General features: G+C 38.4%; 1 protein-coding gene across 3 annotated transcripts in view; it reads right to left on the reverse strand.

Annotated features, from left to right (window-relative positions):
• The window catches only part of MBD5 (methyl-CpG binding domain protein 5), a 156,811-nt gene that overhangs the window by 69,163 nt on the left and 69,855 nt on the right, over positions 1-17,793 (reverse strand). For 2 of the 3 annotated variants that reach the window (XM_061438454.1, XM_061438434.1), the window contains exon 2: positions 2,988-3,161. The exons of the other annotated variant lie outside the window; for it this stretch is intronic. The gene's annotated coding sequence lies outside the window, so the exon portion shown is untranslated. The remainder of the gene's footprint in view (positions 1-2,987; positions 3,162-17,793) is intronic. 3 annotated transcript variants of the gene reach the window in all.

Here is a 17,793-nt window from a genome sequence, read left to right on the forward strand (position 1 = left end):
CTGCCCTGATCGTTAAAACTCTCTGGTTTCAAACATCCTTGCCCTTTCAGTGTAAAAGAGTGTTAATGTTCAAAAACTGTGTATGAGGATGACATCAGTCCTCAGAGGCAAGGTAACACACAAACTGAACTCTGCCCATCAATGGTCAGGAGGATAATTTACCTAGAACTTACACATTCTAGGCACACAGAAGCCTTTAGAAGACTAAATGCTAAATGTAGCAGGCTGCAATTGGCCACAGATATCTTGTAGTTCCTTCCATTAGGAAATGAGATTTACTACTCTGCCCTTTGGATCCGGGCTGACCTTGTGACTTGCTTTGATCAGTAGAATGTGATATAGCTTAAGGGATGGGCCTAAGCCTCAAGAGGCCTTGTATCTTCCACTCTTGCTTCTTGGAATGCCACTGTCACACAAAGAACTGGAACTGGCCCTTTGAGGATGGAGAGAGAGAGAAGTCCAGCTGGTCCGTCTGAAGCCCCAGACACATACATGAGTCCAGCCAGCACCATGTGGAACAGAGATGAGCTGTTTCATGGAGCGTAGCCTAGTCTTCCAACACACTGAATCAGCAGTATTATTTCAAACAGCCAAATACTACACTGGAAGTGATCTGAAAGTCTAAAATAGGGTTTTATTTAAATTAACTACAGTATTGAGATGCTATGTAGCTCTATCTTTTCTTTTTTTAAGTTTTGTTGAGGATAGTCATTTCTGTTTATTTTGTTTTTATTAAAAAAATTTTTTTTTCCATGCTGTGCATCATGTGGAATATTAGTTCTCTGACCAGGGATTGAACCTGTGCCCCCTGCCTTGGGAGCTTGTAGTCTTAACCTCTGGACTGCAGGGAAGTCCTGTAGCTCCATCCTTGTGACCTTGGGTAGGTTTTAAAAATTTTCTTTCCTTATAAAATGGAGATTTTATAGAACTGTTCTGCTTTGGGGATACAATAAACTAAAAGTCTTAAACCAGTACCTAGCACATAATAAATATCTACATTATTATTTATGTGCATGCATGCTAAGTTGCTTCAGTCATGTCCGAGTCTTTGTGACCCCATGGACTGTAGCCCACCAGGCTCCTCTGTCCATGGAATTTTCCAGGCAAGAATACTGGAGTGGGTTGCCATTTCCTTCTCCAGGGGATCTTCCCAACCCAGAGATCGAATTCAGGTCTCCCGCATTGAAGGCAGATTGTCTACTATCTGAGCCACCAGGGAAGCCCACTAGTATTATGCTGTTATTTCTCTATGTGGACAAAAAGGAGAGTCAGAAAGGACACATTAACCAGAATGACCTACATAGTAGAAACAAAAACTAAGGCTATCCCTTTGGCCGGTTCTAAAAATGCCTCAGCCTATCACCCTTACTTTTCTGCTTGGAATGACATCTCTCACCACCACACTCATGTTTTTCGTTAAACCAACTTCTGTTTATCTCAGTTTAAACGTCACTTCCTCAGAGAAGCCTTCCTGGTTTCTCCAGTCATTATTTGGCTTTCCAAGTCTAAACTGAATTCTCCTTATAACTCTCCCTGATAATATTCAGGAATTCACATGTATTACTACACACCACTGAGCTCTTTCTTTGCCCTTGCCATTCTACATGACTACAAAGAAAACACAATTGAGACAACCAACTTTAAGGCAAGGCTTCCCTTTGTGCTTTTGAAAATATAGAAGGAAAGTGAGGGTTTGTATGTACATGAAGAAAATGCTTACTATGCATTTTACTTTCTTAAAAGTCGAAAAGAAAATAATCATGGATTCCAAATATATTTTATTTTAAAAAAATTCAGAGAACTGTCTGAAAGTATAGTAGGTCACACCAGAACATCTAGGACATAATCTCTGAGGGAAAATTTACTTATGATTTACTTCTATATATTAAGCATCAACATACTTGGCTATTTTTGCTGTTTTATAGTATAGTAAAGTCTCTCATAAGGATTATTTATAAAAACAATACTTGCCTTCATTAACATAATCTTTTTAAGAGTGCAGTAAGCAAGTTGAAGGGGTGATTTTCACATTTTATCTGTGCATGATTGGTATTCTGGTTACTCAAGGTGTAGCTCCATAGGTTGAATCATTGTTAAAAATAATGTATATCAGCTTTTTAAAAATTAAAACTGTATTAAGAATGAAACAAACATGACTTTGGTCCATTTTGGGGTTGCACAACATATTGAAACAGCTAATGTTTATGTACTCTTTTACTTAAAAAAATGTTTAGCATTCTTCAATTCACCTGGCAATGGGATTACTCAAAGAGAAAACAGGAAGACTCCTCAGCCACTGGAGAAACAAATACATTGTCTCTAAATATGTATAAATATTTAGGAACACTCAAGTCTAATCAACATCTCTAGCAAATATAATTAAATGTTAAAGATAACCATAGTCTAATTAATTATCTGAAAAGTTCTCTCAAGATGCAAGAGGAGGAAGATGGTCTCTGTAATTCTAGAAGGGGGAGCCCAAAGCACACAATCTTTAAGTTCCATGAAATAAATTATATTTTACTGTGTTTATTTAGCTTACACATCAGGAATGAAATGAGTAAGTAGTAATACCTGTAGATGGTTAGTGGTGTCATATGAAAAGTGTCTCAAGGAGGCTCCATTTAGCATGTGACTGCTCACTGGAATTCTGAAGGTGGCAGAGAAAATGTAGCAGCCAAAGAAAACTTACACACAAAACATTCAATTTAGAGAGGCAGGTAGTTTCAATAGCATAAAACCGGGCGTAAAATATTTTACCTAACATGCTGAAGAAAAGCAAAACATGTAGAAAATAAAGTCTCCAATTCAACAAACAGGAACTGGAGAGCAAAATATAAAACCAAGTTACAATCAGGAGGGCTCTAGGCCAAATCTCACCAGTGGTAGTATTTGATGCACGCTCAGTTTGAAAATAATAATACAAGTGAATTAATTGACAATATTTAAATCAGAAGGCATATGAAAATTTGCATTTCTTGCTTTACCTGGGAAACTGGACAATGTGGTAACACTAGGTCAGCATTCCTGCCTTGCAACAATTATCTGGAACAGATCAGTGGCTGCTCCTTCAGACAGGACTCGGCTCTCCAGTTCACTGCAGTGGCTTCCTGCTTCATTCCCACCAGCCTGGCCTCTGTAGGCACTTGGGTTTCCAAACTCTGGAATAGAAAGGACCTTGAGGTAAGGCCTGAAGGACAGACTCTAGCCCTTGACAAGAGGTACAGCTTACTTTTCTTAATGACCACTTAACCTATACTTCACAGCTTCTTCACAAGGTTAGAGGATGAACTCTCAGTGGATATGCATTATTAGTTTATGAAGGAATGCCAGCCAGTAAGCCAGCTAGAAACACAAGCACAGTCAACTTTCTCAATGAAGTGGATTTGACCCCCAGACAATTGTTAAGTTAGAGGCAGAGGGTACAGAGAATGCTCATCCAACTTTAATCCTTTTTCTTTCTTTCTGTCGTAGTACCATTGTCAGCAATACCACTATTTCAGGAATTTAATGTTGGGATCAAAGAATTATGGAACCAAACTGTACATTATCAATACTGAGTTACAAAATGACATTGTCCCCCTAACATTTAAAAGTGCTTTCTTTTAGCAAATAAGAAAAAAAAATTTGTAAACACTTTCAAAACACTTGAGACCTTATCACCCTTTACTTTATTTTCTCCTAGCCATCAAGGAAACAATGGCAAGGCTGTTCCTCAGCTTGGGTTAAATTATCTTTGGTGCAGTTTAAGTCATTTTGCTCCATTTCTATAGTCACTGAACAATCTTCTGATTATTTGATGGATTTCACAGAGGCTTTGATATCATTAAGTTATGACTTAGGTATCAGATACAAGTATTTCAATCAGTGTAAACAAACCAATCAACAAACAGTCAACTGGTTTATAAATTAAGTTCTTGGAAATATAGATGGCCTGTGTCAGACCCTAGAGGCCCATCACCTTGAGAGGAATGGCAAAATCAATGTTTCTCAATTGGAAGAGTAGGGGTCACATCCTGGACCATAATTACCCCACAGGGTATTCCTCTAATTTGGGGATCTTTCCAAATATCTGGCCTCCTTTTTCTTTTTAATTTTAGGCCAAAGAAGGACAGGGGACAATGTAGGACAGGGGTAGCAGCATGCTTGAGCAATGCTATTCCTCAGAAAGCAGCCAAGAGAGATAAAGAAACAATTAAGGGATGTGGGACCAAGGTTAAATAACTAAGTTTCTATAATCTTGATATGTTAAAAGTACTCCAGGCATTACACTTAGTGTTTTAAGTATTTATCGATAATCAACTACATGTAAAGCCCTGTAATAGATACTCGGGACACAGACACAAAGAGAACCTAGTTTCCCCGGTGTCCACCACCCATCCCAGCCTAAGGAGCTTACTGCCTGAGAGGTGGGCACAGGGATTGGGCAGGTTAGGTAAACAGGTAACTTCAGTGCTGAGTAATACTGGTTGTGATAGGGCTAGGTATGGAGTGCTAAAGGAACACAAAGGGCAAGTCTAGTTTTCAGGGAAAGGAGGAGGCAGGATACATTTAAGGATGCACAGAGGTTACGCAGGCAAAGAAAGGTTACTGGGAGACCTGAAACTTTAGCTAATCTGTGAAAATGATCTTAGTGTGAAAAGATTAATATTGAAGATTTTATATTTGTTTGGTAATAACAATTCCAATATTCTACTCACTTTTAGTTGGAAAGCAAGCATAAAGGTCTCATTTTCTTAGACCTATTAACCTTGAGATGTAAGTGATGAGGCATTAATGAATATTTTCCACAGGAACATCTGGATGCCTGCTCGATGACTTAAATAGAAAATGACCTGACATCTAGATAAGCAAATATTGTTCTGCAGAAGAAACACTATGAAAGAATGATGATTTGCCTCTAAGAAAGTGATTAGCTGTGACTGTATTGGAAGTAGAAGCTAAAAGAAGCAAGATATGGATGAGGGAGTCTTATTCTGTAGATAAAGTAGCTCAAAACTGTAACTATATCCTTTAATAAAAGAAGTCCATAAGTAATGAAAATAAGATGACTACTGTGCTAAAGTTGTTTTAAACAAATGTATAAATAATATTGGCCGATATTCTATCATCTGGGACTTTATAAATACACATATCAGCTCATTTAATCTTTGTCACAACCTTATAAGTAACCACCACTATTTTTTCTTTTTTAGAGCTGAGAAAATCAAGGCAAGAGAAATTAAATAATTTTATCTTCCCTTTTCCTCTCCAGTAATTAATTTCCCCTCTTTCCTAACTTTATTTTTTCTTCTTAGTATTTATCACTATGAATAACATGCTACATATTTTACAATCTATCCTATTATCATTTGTCTCCTCTGATGAGAGAGTAAGCTTTGTGAACATACGGATATATTAGTCACCAAAACAGGCAAAGGATTTTCTAGGTGGCCCTAGCGGTAAAGAACCCACCTGCCAGTGCAAGAGACACAGGAGACATGGGTTTGATTCCTGGGTTGGGAAGATTCCCTGGAGGAGGAAATGGCAACCCACTCCACTATTCTTGCCTGGAGAATCCCACAGACAGATGAGCCTGGAAGACTGCATTCCATGGGGCTGCACAAAGTCGGACATGACTGAAGAGACTTAGCACACATAATAGACAAAAACCCTTGCTAATTAAAATGAAAAATTGAAGTATAGTTGATTTACCATGTTGTGCCAATCTCTGCTATACAGCAAAGTGACTCAGTTTTACACATATATACATTCTTTTTCTGAATATTCTTTTCCATTATGGTTTCAGTTCAGTTACTCGGTCGTGTCCAACTCTTTGCGACCCCATAGACTTCAGCACGCCAGGCTTCCCGGTCCATCACCAACTACCACAGCCTACTCAAACTCATGTCCATTGCGCCAGTGATGCCATCCAACCACATCCTCTATCGTCCCCTTCTCCTCCGGCCTTCAATCTTTCCCAGCATCAGGGTCTTTTCCAATGAGTCGGTTCTTTGCATAAGGTGGCCAAAGTATTGCAGTTTCAGCTTCAGTATCAGTCCTTACAATGAATATTCAGGACTGATTTCCTTTAGAATTGACAGGTTGGATCTCCTTGTGGTCCAAGGGACTCTCAAGAGTCTTCTCCAACACCACAGTTCAAAAGCATCAGTATTTCGGCACTCAACTTTCTTTATAGTCTAACTCTCATAATCATACGTGATTACTGGAAAAACCATAGCTTTGACTAGATGGACCTTTGTTGGTAAAGTAATATCTCTGCTTTTTAATATGCTGTCTAGGTTGGTCATAGCTTTTCTTCCAAGGAGCAAGCGTCTTTTAATTCCATGGCTGCAGTCACCATCTGCAGTGATTTTAGAGCCCCCCAAAATAAAGTCTCTGTTTCCACTGTTTCCCCATCTATTTGCCATGAAGTGATGGGACCAGATGCCATGATCTTAGTTTTCTGAATGCTGAGTTTTACGCCAACTTTTTCACTCTCCTCTTTCACTTTCATCAAGAGGCTCTTTAGTTCTTCTTCGCTTTCTGCCATAAGGATGGTGTCATCTGCGTATCTGAGGTTATTGATATTTCTCCCGGCAATCTTGATTCCAGCTTGTGCTTCATCCTGCCTGGCATTTCGCATGATGTACTCTGCATAGAAGTTAAATAAGCAGGATGACAATATACAGCCTTGACATACTCCTTTCCTGATTTGGAACCAGTCTGTTGTTCCATGTCCAGTTCTAACTGTTGCTTCTTTACCTGCATACAGATTTCTCAGGAGGTAGGTCAAATGGTCTGGTATTCCCAACTCTTTAAGAATTTTCCAGAGTTTGTCGTAATCCACACAGTCAAAGGCTTTGACATAGTCAATAAAGGAAAAGTAGATGTTTATCTGAAACTCTTGCTTTTTCAAAGATCCAGTGGATGCTGGCAATTTGATCTCTGGTTCCTCTGCTTTTTCTAAATTCAGCTTCCAGTTAGCATATTGTTGAAGCCTGGCTTGGAGAATTTTGACCATTACTCTGCTAGCATGTGAGATGAGTGCAATTGTGTGGTAGTTTACACATTCTTTGGCATTGCCTTTCTTTGGGATTGGAATGAAAACTGACTTTTTCCTGTCCATTATGATTTATCCCAGACTAATTTTTGCTTTGGGTTCAATAGCTCCTTGAACTCTGGTTTTGTATCACTATTTTTTTTTTTTTTTACTTCTTATTAGCACAAAGTATAAAATCTTATACATGCTGGAGCAAAAAGTATTGATTGAGTGAATGATGAGTGTAATTAATCAGTAAGGGTATACAGAGCCCTTGTCATTCTGGTACTGCAATTGTCACCATGAGATGGGGAAGCAGTGTTTTTAAAGAACTTAGGAATATAAACAGGTAGAAGTATGAGGAATACTTGGGACACAGGATAAAAAGTCACATTTCATTACTTTCGCTGTTTAAGCATATAAATGATGCCTAAAAATGCTTATACACTACACTTCTCAAGACCTCCTAGTATTCTGCTGCATTAATCTTTCTTGGAAATGCCAGAACTGTTCAGAACTCTGCCTATGAACCTGTTGTTCCCTGTGCAAAGAAAGATTTCCCCCTACTTTTTTAAAGCAAACTTCTTTAAGAATAGAACTCCTCCATTACGGCTCTTCCAGTCCCGCTTAAGAATTACTATCTTTCTATAGTGCTGTTTTTATGTAACAGTACTCCCCATATTCTTTTACATACTGACATTATCAGGTACTTGTTATAAAAAATAGTACGCTTTGAGTTGACTTTTTCATTTTTCTCACCTAGAGAACTTTTTTACTCCCCCACAATATAACCATAAATAAAGAAAAGTTCTCAATGATATGATAATATCACTCAGTGATACACAAGCTGGTTATTTAACCAAAATCAAATGAGGGCTGAATAGAATCTACTTTTCTTATTTTCAGCTCAACTTCTGGGTTCAGGGACTATCTTCATTGACTAGAAGAACCTGGCAAACAGATTATTACTTATTGAATAAATAAATGAATGCCTATATACAAACCATGGCAATAAATGCTAAATGGCATGGTATAAACTAAATGTACTATAGGAACTCAGAGATAAGAAATACTACAAAGAACAATGAACTAACAGGAAGTTTAGTATCCACAATTTTCTAGCTGTATAACTGAGCAAGACATATAGTTCAGTTCAGTTCAGTCGCTCAGTCGTACCTGACTCTTTGTGACCCTATGAATCGCAGCACGCTAGGCCTCCCTGTCCATCACCAACTCCTGAAGTTCACTCAGACTCACGTCCATCGAGTCAGTGATGCCATCCAGCCATTTCATCCTCTGTCATCCCCTTCTCCTCCTGCCCCCAATCCCTCCCAGCATCAGAGTCTTTTCCAATGAGTCAACTCTTCACATGAGGTGGCCAAAGTACTGGAGTTTCAGCTTTAGCATCATTCCTTCCAAAGAAATCCCAGGGCTGATCTCCTTCAGAATGGACTGGTTGGATCTCCTTGCAGTCCAAGGGACTCTCAAGAGTCTTCTCCAACACCACAGTTCAAAAGCATCAATTCTTCGGTGCTCAGCCTTCTTCACAGTCCAACTCTCACATCCATACATGACCACTGGAAAAACCATAGCCTTGACTAGACGGACCTTTGTTGGCGAAGTAATGTCTCTGCTTTTCAATATGCTATCTAGGTTGGTCATAACTTTCCTTCCAAGGAGTAAGCATCTTTTAATCTCATCGCTGCAGTCACCATCTGCAGTGATTTTGGAGCCCCAAAAAATAAACTCTGCCACTGTTTCCACATCTATTTTCCATGAAGTGATGGGACCGGATGCCATGATCTTCGTTTTGTGAATGTTGAGCTTTAAGCCAACTTTTTCACTCTGCACTTTCACTTTCATCAAGAGGCTTTTGAGTTCCTCTTCACTTTCTGCCATAAGGGTGGTGTCATCTGCATATGCTTTAATTTTTCAATTTGTTAAGATTAATGGGCTGAACTAGATCAGTTGTTTTCAAATTATTTAGCTCTCTTTTGTCTAATAAAAATCTAAATGGAACCCCCATTATATAAATAAAGACTATAATATGGTCTTTATTATTATAGTATTATTTATTAGCTTTATAATATTGAGACAATTGTGATTATCACAGAAAAGCTATTATAAACGGCAACTTTAAAAAAATAGCGAATTTGGCTTTGGCAGTATTTAAGATTGTTGCAGTCAAAATGGTCTAGAAGCTTGAAGGGAGGTAAAGAAAATCTCGTTTCCACTACTGAATGACTTATCTAATCTTTACTCACATTTCTGGTCATGAATACAAAATATGGGCAAGAACCACCCAAAACTTAAATTAAGCAAGAGGACTTACTTTAGTATAATATTGTCACACTGATTTGCCACTGCAGAACTGTAAAGGAGTGATAAGGATATATGGTAGAAAGATGACTCTAAATTGTATTTGTATTTTTTTAATGGAGCATACATACACTGTAGCTATTCTCTTGCTTGCATAATTTGATTTGGATATATAACAATGGTGGGCTTCCCTGGTGGCTCAGACCATAAAGAATCTGCCTGCAGTTAGGAGACCCAGGTTCAATCCCTGGGTCTGGAAGATCCCCAGGAGAAGGGAATGGTTACCCACTCCAGTATTCTTGCCTGGTGAATTCCATGAACAGAGCAGCCTGGCAGGCTACAGTCTGTGGGGCTGCAAAGAGTTGGACATAACTGAACAACTAAGCACACATATAACAATGGACTCAATTTTTTTTAAAGGCCAGCTAAAAACTTAAAAACAATACTCTTAAGAAGTCTAAATATCTACATGGAAATTGGAGGTAAGGCTTTAGTCAGCAGTTCATAAAATATAAACAAGCAGCACAGTTTTTGTTTCATGATGTGTTTATGTGTTATAATTTGGTATACATCTGAGTGGGCATGCTGTTTTTATGACAGTGTTAAAATACTTCATTTAATTTTAAAATTTAAATTTGTGTCTGACATTGGGAAACTCTGAAGAACCTCCTCCGAGTTAGATGTTCTTCTGATCCTTCTAATGCTGTCATTTCTATATAAGCTAGAAAAGCAAGAAAGACTATAAAGATGACTTCAATGTCTTCAACTCAATGTATCTATGTTTACCAAGAGAAGATACTCATGGAACAGAGTTGACTGAATTGAAGTGGAGAACTTGTGCTAGGGAGTATCAGAAATACAGCTTTAAAAAACATGTCAGGGCTTCCCTGGTGGTTCAGTGGTTAAGAATCTGCCTTGCAATGCCAGGGACACTGGTTTGATCCTTGGTCTGGGAAGATTCCTGCTGCCGTGAGGCAAATAAGCCTGTGTGCCACAACTACTGAGCCTGTGTGGGGCAACTATTAATGCTGGCACTTCCTGGAGCCTGCACTCCACAACTAGAGAGCAGCTCCCACTCTGAGCCAACTAGAGAAAGCTGCACAGAGCAACAAAGACCCAGCACAGCCAAAAATAAACAAATTAAAAAACATGTCAGTCTTCCTAGTATTGGATGAATCTCTATGCACATAAAGCTGAAAACAGTTTTTGTATCAGAGATCCATGACATTTCTAACATCAGCTTTGCTGGTGTACAAGTTTCTTAATTTATAAATGCAATTTCATTCCTATGTAGTAATTCACTGATAGTGACATCTGTCAGATGGAAAATAACTTTTCAGTGATTTTGTTTTTATTTACTTGAAGAACATAGCCTGATTTCAACTACAGAGGAAAGTCTCTTAACTGACCTCCACATAAACAAATCACTGAATTAATCAAAACAGCATTTCCATTTGAAAACAGACAAATGTTTACTTGTGCTCTTATCACTTGAATCATATGCTGTTGACTATCAGTTGTGTTGTTTTCAAAGCTGTCTGAGTCAGTAACATTTGCTGGTGGTATTTAGGCATTTAATAAAATGTTTTGTAAGTAAATGAAATATAAATAAAAAAAGAGAAAGAATATTTCCATGTAAATTAAGTTGAAAGCATAGCTTTTAATACCAGCCTCTTAAAAAATGAGGTTGAATAAGATGGAAAAGAGCAGAATCTTGCAAGGAAAACCCTAGAAATCATGATTAAGAGCACCAATTCCGTAACCAGACTGCTGATATTATAATTTTGGCTCAGTACTTGGTGTATGACTTAGGGTAAGTTACATGTCTGTTCTTCAATTTTCTCAAGTGCAAAATGAAGGTAATACTAATACCTACCACGCTGCTGCAGCTAAGTCGCTTCAGTGGTGTCCGACTCTGTGCAACCCCATACGCTCTACCACACAGTGCTGAACAAATTGAATAAGTAAGGATTTGTAAAGTACTTAGTGTCCAGCACATAGTAAGCACTATGTAAATATTTGGTAAATAAATAAAAATAGCTGGCCATAAAAAAAGCTCAACGGCTCTAAACAACTGAAATCACACACAATGTATCATCTGATAAAATTTCCATAGAACATCACAAGAATATGATATCCCCAAACATGCCTGTGTTCGTAAATTTAAAAAAGAGTCACCTTTATATAGGTAGCGGTGAAAGCCAATTTGAGTTCAACAATCATAAATTTAAGGCAGAATCCAAAATGTGACCTTATTCACCAGAACATGAGTTATCAGACAAGACAGCAGTATGGACGGAACCAGACTCTGATTTATTGAGTATATAAGCATAGAAAAAAAAAACAGATTATATGATTTCTGCAATTTACTAGCAAGCTATTCTAAAAAACATACACAAACACTCACATACAGTGGGGCAAGAGAGAATGATATAGTAAATATGGCAAAATGTTAATTGCTGAATTTGTGCGAATAGATTTCTTTGCCCTACTGCAGCTTCTTGGTAAGTTTGAAATAATCTCAAGTTAATAAGTTTAAAAAAAAATGTAAGAAAACCACAAACAAAAATAAAATAGGACCATGGTTTTGAAGAGGGGTGAGTAAAAGACAGAGGGGCAATGAAGTCTGAGATATGCCAAATGTGTTACTAAAATATGGAACATAGAATCTAAGCTGGAATAACAGTTTATATGAAGTTAAAGGAGCTTCCCAGGTAGTGCCACAGTAAAGAATCTGCCTGCCAGTGCAGGAGACACAAGAGACACGAGTTCCATTCCTGGGTCAGAAAGAGCCTCTGGAGAAGGAAATGGCAATCCACTCCTATACTTTTGCCTGGGAAATCCCATGGACAGAGAAGCCTGGTGGGCCACAGTCCAGGGGGCTGCAAAGAGCTGGACACAACCAAGCACACACACACGAAGTTAAAGAACATGCAGTACAGGTATCAGAGGGCAAGGAAAGGAACTGTGAGTATACGAGAGGCAGGAGAAATAGTCTAACCTGAAGAAGTTAAAATGCCGGGAAGACAAAACATAGACTTTAAAAAAATTATAAGGCAAAGTGATCAAATGCTCAAACAAATGAAGAAGAAAGAAAACTTCCATTTCAGGTCAGAGAAAGTTAATATAATGGGCTATTTTACTTTTGAATCTCTTTTCTACCTTGCTAACCACCCGAGCCTCACATCTTGGTTGGAATAACAAACTTAAAGAATTGTTTATACAAAAAAAAAAAAAAAAGAGGAAGAAAGAAAGAAAACTCGAACAGTTCATCTTGCACGAATGGAGGATTAATTTGAGACAGGGATAGGTAGAGAAGGAAAAAACCTCCTGGAGCAGTTGATAAAAATGTGTCCTTTCCTAGGTGTTTATATGGAATTGGCCTGGTCTTGAATATTTAGTCAGACAAATGAGGTATGATTAATAAAAGTAAAGACAACATGATCATTTTCCTAGCGAACCCAAACTGGAAAATTATTAAACCAAAGATGAAAGGATTTAGAAGGTAGTTGTTGTTGTTCAGTTGCCCAGTCTTGTCTGACTCTTTGTGACCCCACGGATTGCAGCTTGCCTCCCTGTCCCTTACCATCTCCCGGAGTTTGTCCAAGTTCATGTTCATTGCATTGATGATGCTGTCCAGCCATCTCATTCTTTGACACCCTCTTCTTCCACTCTCAATCTTTCCCAGCATCAGGGACTTTTCCAATGAGTCGTGTGTTCACATCAGATGACCAAAATACTGGCGCTTCAGCTTCAGTATCAGTCCTTCCAGTGAATATTCAGGATTGATCTTCCTTAAGATTGACTGGTTTGATCTTGCTGTCCAAGGGACTTTTAGGAGTCTTCTCAAGCAACACAGTTCAAAGGCATCAAGTTTTTGGCATTCTGCTTTCTTTACAGTACAGCTCTCACAACCATACATAACCACTTGACTATACAGATCTTTGTTGGCAGAGTAATGTCTCTGCTTTTCAATACACTGTCTAGGTTTGTCATCTCTTTCCTGCCAAGAAGCAACTGTCTTCTGATTTCATAGCTGCAGTCACCATTTGCAGTGATTCTGGAGCCCAAGAAGAGGAAATCTGTCACTACTTCCACCTTTCCCCTTCTATTTGCCTTGCAGTAATAGGGTCAGATGGCATGATCTTAGTTTTTTCAGTCTTCAGTCTTAAGCCAGCTTTTTCACTCTCCTCCTTCACCCTTATCAAGAGGCTCTTTATTTTCTCTTCATTTTCTGCCATTAGAGTGGTATGATTTATATATCTGAGGTTGTTGATATTTCTCCTGCCTATCTTGATTCCGGCTTTTCTTGATTCCTGCCTATCTTGAGTCCAGCCCGGCATTTCTCATGATGTGCTCACCCTGTTAAGCAAACAACGTGGCAGCAGACAGCCCTGTCCTACTCCTTTCTTGACCTTGAACCAATCAGTTGTTCCATACAGGGTTCTAACTGTTGCTTCTTGACCTGCATACAAGTTTCTCAGGAAACAGGTAAGATGGTTTAGTATTCCATCTCTCTAAGAGCTTTCCACAGTTTGCCATGATCCACACAGTTAAAGGCTTTAGTGTAGTTGATGAAACAGAGATAGATGTTTTTCTGAAATTCCCTTGCTCTGTCTATAGTCCAGCGAATGTTGGCAATTTGATCTCTAGTTCCTCTTCCTTTTCTAAACTTAGCTTGGACATTTGGAAGCTCTTGGTTCACATAATGCTGAAGCCTAGCTTGCAAGATTTTAAGCATGACCTTACTAGGATGGGAGATGAGTGCAATTTAGAAGGTACCAGGGTATAAAACAGGAACAAGACAAAACAAGAACACAAAATCAAGAAAGGGGATAAATGCTCTATCAGTTAAATATATTAGTTAGCTGTAGTATTGGTGTTAGAATAGGCAAGTAGTATAATAGAAGAGACTGGCCACCAAAAACCCCATAGATATGCAAATTCAGTTGATGATAAAGGTGGCATTTTTATTTACTGTCTGAGCAACCAGGGAAGTCTTTATAATAGAAGAGACTGGCCACCAAAAACCCCATCAGTCAGTTCAGTCAGTTGAGTCGCTCAGTCGTGTCCGACTCTTTGTGACTCCATGAATCGCAGCACGCCAGGCCTCCCTGTCCATCACCAACACCCGGAATTCACCCAGACTCACGTCCATCGAGTCAGTGATGCCATCCAGCCATTTCATCCTCTGATGTCCCCTTCTCCTCCTGCCCCCAATCCCTCCCAGCATCAGAGTCTTTTCCAATGAGTCAACTCTTCACATGAGGTGGCCAAAGTACTGGAGTTTCAGCTTCAGCATCATTCCTTCCAAAGAAATCCCAGGGCTGATCTCCTTCAGAATGGACTGGTTGTATTTCCTTGCAGTCCAAGGGACTCTCAAGAGTCTTCTCCAACACCACAGTTCAAAAGCATCAATTCTTCAGCGCTCATCCTTCTTCACAGTCCAACTCTCACATCCATACATGACCACTGCAAAAACCATAGCCTTGACTAGACGGACCTTTGCTGGCAAAGTAATGTCTCTGCTTTTCAATATGCTATCTAGGTTGGTCATAACTTTCCTTCCAAGGAGTAAGCGTCTTTTAATTTCATGGCTGCAGTCACCATCTGCAGTGATTTTGGAGCCCCAAAAAATAAAGTCTGACACTGTTTACACTGTTTCCCCATCTATTTGCCATGAAGTGATGGGATCGGATGCCATGATCTTCGTTTTGTGAATGTTGAGCTTTAAGCCAACTTTTTCACTCTGCACTTTCACTTTCATCGAGAGGCTTTTGAGTTCCTCTTCACTTTCTGCCATAAGGGTGGTGTCATCTGCATATCTGAGGTTATTGATATTTCTCCCGGCAATCTTGATTCCAGCTTGTGCTTCTTCCAGCCCAGCGTTTCTCATGATGTACTCTGTATAGAAGTTAAATAAGCAGGGTGACAATATACAGCCTTGACACACTCCTTTTCCTATTTGGAACCAGTCTGTTGTTCCATGTCCAGTTCTAGCTGTTGCTTCCTGACCTGCATACAGATTTCTCAAGAGGCAGGTCAGGTGGTCTGGTATTCCCATCCCTTTCAGAATTTTCCACAGTTTATTGTGATCCACACAGTCAAAGGCTTTGGCATAGTCAATAAAACAGAAGTAGATGTTTTTCTGGAACTCTCTTGCTTTTTTGATGGTCCAGCGGATGTTGGCAATTTGATCTCTGGTTCTTCTGCCTTTTCTAAAACCAGCTTGAACATCAGGAAGTTCAGGGTTCACGTATTGCTGAAGCCTGGCTTGGAGAATTTTGAGCATTACTTTACTAGTGTGTGAGATGAGTGCAATTGTGCGGTAGTTTGAGCATTCTTTGGCATTACCTTTCTTTGGGGCTGGAATGAAAACTAACCTTTTCCAGTCCTGTGGCCACTGCTGAGTTTTCCAAATTTGCTGGCATATTGAGTGCAGTACTTTCACAGCATCATCTTTCAGGATTTGAAAGAGCTCAACTGGAATTCCATCACCTCCACTAGCTTTGTTCTTAGTGATGCTTTCTAAGGCCCACTTGACTTCACATTCCAGGATGTCTGGCTCTAGGTCAGTGATCACACCATCGTGATTATCTGGGTCGTGAAGATCTTTTTTTGTATAGATATGCAAATTAAATTGATGATAGAGGTGGCATTTTTGTTTTTTGTGGTGGCATTTTATAATCAGTAGGGAAAGGATGGCCAATTCAATATATGGGCTGGGACAACTATATTCTTGGGGGAAAAGATGATTTACTTTTATAACTCATGTGATTCACAAAAATGCATTTCAGATGATTCAAGACTTAAGTCAAAACAAAAACTAAATCAAATTAAAATATAAATGCAGTAATATAATATAAATTAATACGTGTATCTGTACCATATTTATGAAAATCTTCTAAAGAAGATACAAAAAGCAAATGCCACAATGCAAAAGACTGTTAAATTTGACTACATCAAAATTTAAAACTTCTGTTCAGCAAAAGGATCACCAAAAAACTGAAAAGACAATTGATGGCCTGGGGAAAATATCTGCAACATAAATAACAGTCTAAAGCATTAGTATCTAGAATCCATAAAGAACTTCCAAAAAGCAATAAAAAGATAAAAAGCCTAAAAGAAAAACTGACCATAAATACAGATAGACTGAGAAGAGGACATGTGAAAGACCTGTGAGCTTAAGATGCTCAATCTTAGCAGTAATCAGAAAATGCAAGATAAAGCAATAAAGAAGTACCACTTTTCACATGTAAGATGCACATTTTTAAAAGACTGGCAATAGCAAGTTTCCTCAAGATTATGGGAAAACAGCTAATGTTAAACTACTGCTAGAAGGACCAACTGTTACCTCCTTTTAGGAAGGTAACATATAGCATCAATACAAACTTAAGATGTACATATCCTTTGAAATAGCAACTCCTCTTCTTCATAATGCCTGAAAAAATAATCAAATATGAGCACAAAAAGTTATGTAAGATGATATTCACCAGCACTGATCATTAGAGTGAAAAATACAAAACAACCTAAATGCCTAATAAGTAGGGAATGGGTAAATAAAATTCATGATATGGAAGATACTATAACACTTAAGAGAGGTGGTCTTGCAGTGATATGGAAAAATTTCTAAGACATAATATTAAGTGAGTTGAGATTGTAAAAGTGAAAATATTTAGAATAGGGATCACTAATGTACTGCTATGGAGAGATCAACAGGACAGAATGCTGTTCACTGAAAAGGCAAGAATCAAAGACAAACCATTAACAATGAACATTCCCAGCACAAGACTAAAGATTTAAAATACCACAGTCCAACTGAAAGAAACCAGACCTTCAGCTGGCTGTGATGCACAGACTTGCTTAAGGCAGGGAAAAAAAAAAATCAAATTCCTATGAATTTTCCTAGGCATTGGAGGGTGATTAACGTACTACTATTTAAAAGACATCCAGCATCTACCAGGCAATGAAAGCCACTTTAATGATTCATTTAATTCTGACAATGCCAGGGTAAGTATTATGGGTCCCATTATACAGATAAAGAAAGCGAGGCTCCAAAGTTAGGTATCCTTCTCCTAACTTTAAAAGGTCACTTAACTAATAACTGCTATTTGAAGTGAGGTCTGGAAAGCACCATCAGACTGTAAGAACAATGTGTAAAAGCGTGAGAAACTGTGCAAGCAATATTACAGAGTCATGCTATGTTTGTTGAATCTTAGAATAACATCTGGCCTTGAAAAAAGGATGTAGAATTTTAAAAAACTGTATTTCTTTTTCTTTAAAAGAATGTTCCTTAAAAAAAATAAAAATTTAAGCTACATTTAAAATCATACATAAAGATATAGTACTTTTTGGTTCTATTGATGGTAAAACTAGGTTCCTTTCCATGTCAAATGCCATGAATTTTCAACCTTTCTTCCTTGGGTGGCTTTAGTATGTTATCTTCAGAGACT

This window comes from Bos javanicus, chromosome 2 (genome assembly GCF_032452875.1).
Source record: "Bos javanicus breed banteng chromosome 2, ARS-OSU_banteng_1.0, whole genome shotgun sequence".
NCBI classification, from domain to species: Eukaryota; Metazoa; Chordata; class Mammalia; order Artiodactyla; family Bovidae; genus Bos; species Bos javanicus.